Below are 6,002 nucleotides of genomic sequence, written 5' to 3' on the forward strand. Positions count from 1 at the left end.
TGTATTTAGTTCTGGCTCGAAATTAATCGATTGAGAAGAGACGAATACTTTTTTATTGGAAATTTGCATTCGATTGACGAGAGACGAATACATTTTTATTCGAATAAAAATACGACTAAACAGTCCGAATACTTTTTTATTCCAATATTTGATAAACTATTTTAATCAAATAAAAAATTAGTCGAATTCATATTATTCGAATAACAATTTAATTTTTTTTTTAATTCACTTATTTTTTTACCGTCTTCAATTTCTAATGTACAAGGGTCCTATTTCGCATATTCAGACGAGTACAACACGAAAATGCCATCGAGTTAACGATCCCATATCGATTTATTATAATTTTTTTTGATTTCTAACAAATAGAAGCCCATTTTTAGGTTTTCGGATATGCCAAATATGAAGATGTTATCGATTATAACATCGCGTATCGATTTATTTTTACTTTCTTGGACCATCTATATGTTTTGGGTTATGCAAAATATGAAAATGCTATCGATTTTAAGATGACGTATTGATTTATTTTAACTATATTGATTTCTAATATATTAGGGTCGTCTTATATGTTTCTTAAGGCACAGCAAACGAAAATGGTATCGCTTGTATGACCCATGCTTGCTAATCGATTTATAATAGCTTTTCCGATCTCAAAGATATTCGTGTCCTTTTGAATTTTCTAAGATGCTGAAAACATACAAATGGCTTAATATATATATAAAGGAACCCTAATATAAGAAGGAACCCAAAGAAAAGTTAATATAAATCGATGCGCGATTTTAAAATTAATAGCATTACCATCTGTTAAATATTTTCTGCATCTGTTAAAACAAATAAAGGGACCATAGTACGTTGCAATCTGAAAAAGTCAAATAAATCGATACACAATCTTAAAATCGATGGCATTTTAATATTTTGCATATCCCAAAACATATAAATGGACCCTTATATATCATAAATCAGAAAAGTTAAAATAAATCTAAGCGCGATCTTAAAATCAAAAGCATTTTCATATTCTGCATTTCTCAAAACATATAAAGGGACCATTTAACTAATCTAACATGTTAGGAATCAAGAAAGTTAGAATAAATTGGTATGCGATAATTCAATCGATTTCATTTTCGTTCTCCGCGTGTTAAGAAACATAAGAGGGCATAATATATTGGGAATCAGAAAAATTAAAATGATTCGGTTCGCGATCATAAAATATATCTATGTACCGCCGTAGGCCTGTAAGGATAAAAAAATGTCTCCATACGGAAACAAATGTATTCGAATGGTTCATCATTTAATTTTTTTCGAATAAGAGTTTATTCATCCATAACATTGACGAATACGAAAGTATTCAAACGGTTATTCGAATTATTTGCCCGAATAATTGATTATTAAAATAATGACGAATAAAAAAAATATTCGGATGGTTAATCATATGTTTTTATACGAATAATTGATTATTCGAGTAGAAAAATCACGAATAAAAAAGTATTCGTATCTCATGAATCGAATAATATTTGTCCAACTCTGGTTCTGGCTTATATACTTTTCAAAATTCATTTGTAAGAAAATGTATTAATAAATTAGCAGCTGTCTTAAATTTAGGAAGGGAAGACAGTACTTAATTTCGCATCTGGTAGGAGCTGATGAAATAAAGACAGAGGAACTTCTGTGTGGTTCTTTGAAATCAAAAAGTGGGAGGTAAGGCTCTCTCCTTCTCTAGGAGCCCAGATTAAACGATTTTTGGCATCTCCTCTTTCCCTCTACTGTTGAAGAAACCATTTTCCCGAGCGACATTCTAATTTTCTTCCTTCTTCAACACGTTCTCCTCTTGTTCAATATGCCCTCTTTTTTTCCCTATACTTTCGCCTCTATTTTGTCATGTATAAACTGAAAAGTAGTTAATGTAACCAATCTATGCTAGTTAAATTATGTATTGATTCCTCTTCAATTTTTGCTAGAATTTTAAAGGATTTTAACTAGAATATTACTTTTTATTTGATTCATCTAAGTGACTTCTAACCTTTGCCTAAACCGAAAGAGTGAAACTACATAACCTGAAAACATTTCAACTAACAAGTATTTCATTATTTTGTTTTCGGGAACATTTAATTGACTATTTTATCTCGTGAAAAGTTGGAATAAATAATTTCACAATTTAGTCAACCATATGTGGTACTTTCGGTTTGTTTCTATGCCATATCGGACATCATTTGATAATTAAAAATAAAAATAAATATTACTGTTGTTTACTTTTGCCCTTAATCAGATTCTACACTAACTGTTTTCAATTTTATAACTTTGGATACATATAATTTTCCGAGAAAATAAGCCTCTTGTTCTAGTACTTTATATTTTTCTGTTTCTGTCATATGATTCCAAAATCATAAAGGCTACAATGTGCACCTATTGGTAATTGGTTATTGACAGACTTGATGTTTTACGCGCATATTTAATAATACTTATGTGTACTACTATATATATAATAAAGGCCTAACGAACCCGAAGGTTTGATGCTGACAATCGCTCTCTATATGCATTCTTCCAGTGATGCCCCTCAAACCCAATTCTACTAAATCAGTTTTAACGCAATCCTCCCATCTACGTTTTGGTCAACCCCTCGGCCGTTGATGAGGTTTTTTTCCTTTTTGATGATTTTTCTATATTTGAAGGCAATAGAGAGTCATTTAGACATATTTAAATAAATTTTCTTATATCTCAATTTTAATCTGACCTATTTGAAAGTCATTTTGGTACCGTAAAATCGTTTTGATGAATCGGAAGAACGCCCTAAAAGCTACGAAATATTTTTGTGAGCGATAAAAACTATCATTACATATAATGGTTATGCGAAATGTCTTATTTCCTTATTTTGGTTATACCTGATCTTTTTTCTGGATTCAGCTCACAAAATACATGTTAATATTAGTCGCATTCATCAAATTAAATTTTTAGTTCTTAACCTATATACGGATTATATATTAGAAATATAACTAATCCGTTTTATATCAGAGCCTTAATTTTAAATATCGTTTTGCAATCCTTTGTTCATCTGGAGTAATCTATAGGTAGTACTTCTCATAAGAACAGTCAAACACCAAGTTCTATATGTTATAAAGCAAGCTTATAACTCGGAGAGAAAAACTTGAGATGTACAATTAGAGATTAATTCCGTTGAAGGACCAGAGCGGAGAACCACTGCTGAGGTGTTGATTCAGTATTACGTGGTCTGAAACTTTTAGGAGGTTGATTTGAGGTTGATTGGGGGAGGGGGTATGGCAACTTTCCTGAGTGTAGTTTTTGGTAGAGCCCTGGAGAATGGTCGAACTTTTGATGGTTTAACAATTGCTAGGTGGTTAAAACAATGGAATTAATATATCTCCATGTCTAGATTATTTAACTGTAATGTATGTACACAGTACGTTTCAAAATTACCTGGCATATTATCTTAAGAATATAACTGAGCAACTGTTGTCTAACTACATTTTCCAAAAAAAACAACAAAAAAAAAAACATGTTTCTAGACCTTGTTCTAATTAAATAAGAAGGTTTCCATGTTTAGTATAAAATATGCTCAAGTTTTGCATTCAAACCCTTAAGTTGTAATATTTAATTGTAGTTTGTTCTCATGTATGTTTTAACGATATTATTGTTAACATCATTTAATAATCTATTTTTCATATATTTACTATCGACTACTACATACGTTGGTCTAATGATAAATAGCTTTAACATTCCTGACCGCAGTCCCATTAGAACAATTTAGGGATACATTTAATACTGACCAGCGCAGTATGACCTTCCTATCTTCGAACATAACATAAACGGAGCTTAATAATATTGTACAACATTTAAATTTATAGTGTTATATAATCACTCTTAATTTAAATATAAATAAACCAAAAAGGTAAAAATAAAATACTTTAAATATGTTCATATTATGTGTTTATATGTACAGCATATAATTACTCTGATCAGAACAAAATAAAGTAATTGAAAAGAATAGATTTGAGCAAAGGAACTGGTATTGAATGGCACACGGTGGGGTGAATAGAGTTCCAGAGTGAGGTAGTAAAAATTATGCAATAAGATAAGGATTAATCAAAAGTAGCAGTTCAGTAGGAAGAGGTTTGAAACCAAATAAAGGAGGTCTGTAGCTCAGTAAAAATGGAGATAATTAGGTAAAGCTAGAAATTGTTTTCACTTATGTATTCTTCCTCAAATCAAAAGAAACTAAGTTTGTACCAATTTGTTCATGGCATAAATCGGAACTGAAAATAATAATAACAACAATGATGTTTTACGGATATGTTTATATCAATTAAACATAACTCTTCAATTAAAAACTTAATAAAAAACATAATAATTTTATAAAATGTAGAACATTAAATTTTGTGTCCAATGGCCGCCAAAATATTAGAATTTTATCACTGAAGATAATCATACTAGGCTATGGAAGTTCACTTGATATAATTTTTTTTCTATTAATGTTATGATTTTACTTCTATGTTAACATTAACTTTAAAATGTTCAATGTGATTTTTTTTTGTTATTGTTAATTAAACTAAGGTATAAAATACTATTATATTAAACTTTTCTCAGAATTGATGTCATTAACAGTGCATTATTACTTTTCCTAAAAAAATAAGTTGTTTATTGTCAATTAATTGAAAAACTTACAAATTTGCTTATTTGTAAATGCTTTGATTATTTGTCGGTTTTTATTTTTTTGGGTTTATGAAATTAACCATTTTAAATTATAATAATAAGGTTTTTTTCAAAATATTTTACCGATCTTATTTTGTGTTAAAATTGTTAAACAATATTTGGAACAATAATTGTTTTCCTTCTATTTGTATTTCTCATCCTATGCTTCTAAGCTATACTTAGACAAGTTGATTTATATTATTTTTATTAATTTTCAATCAGAAATTTTATGATTATATTGGTTGCAGAATCTAACATATAGATGATTTCATAAACTTTTTTTTATAAGGGTTCGAATATAATAAACTTTATCTTACAGTTTGACTTTTACACTAATTACCCCGCGATCAATGGAGACTTACATAGGAACATACTGATAGTATTACAATTGTCCCTAGAGGTGACCAATTTCGGCCAATCTATTACCCAATAAAACAATTAGAAGTCTCTTTTAATGTAAGAAACTAAGAGTTTCTTCATTAGTTGCAGTGGCCACTGTCATCTAAGCCCTATTAGTCCACTGAGACCCCTTACTTCAGTGATCTATAAATAAACAGGAATCAACAATTAACTGTAAAGTACAATTTCTCAGAAAATAATTTGAAGGGGTCCATCCCTAATCTAAATGACCTGTGATGGAATTCATTGCATTTCTATTCCTGTTGATCATAGCTTACCAGATTAGATATAACACATGTTTTAAATGATTGAAAAAAAAACAGTATTTGGTATTCAATAATGTGAAACCAATTTCCAACTGAGTGTTGAACATAAAATAAAGCCATTGAATTGATGGTTGTTGAATAGTAACAACAGCGGCTCTAAATCTTTGCAAAATGAGACCTTATCGTACTTTTTTATTGCAATTTTTATCTGTAAAATCACTATGATCAGCAATCATTACCCCATTGGCATCAATAACGATTAACGCTAAAGGGGCTATTAAAAAATACTTATATGATCGTTGATCTATATCACTTCAAATATTTTTTTTCTTGTGATCACGTAACCCTTTTCGTTGGAATCGATTTATATTTCAACCTACAAATTATTACCTTAGTATATCCATTTATCCAGTATATATTTTAATATCATCTTACTTCATATTTGCTATTTACTTTCTTTGATATGTTTTTAAATTCCAATATTTGGTATGGAATTAAAGATTATATTAAAATTCTATAGTTGACAAATAAATTGTAATGCTCTAGTATAAAAATAGCAAACCTATTAGTTTCAAGATTAATTGTAATTTTCTTCATATACACAATTTGAAATGACATTGTTAGTTATTAATTATTATT

This window comes from Halyomorpha halys, unplaced genomic scaffold, assembly GCF_000696795.3.
Source record: "Halyomorpha halys isolate HHAL.00 unplaced genomic scaffold, Hhal_1.1 Scaffold77.1, whole genome shotgun sequence".
NCBI classification, from domain to species: Eukaryota; Metazoa; Arthropoda; class Insecta; order Hemiptera; family Pentatomidae; genus Halyomorpha; species Halyomorpha halys.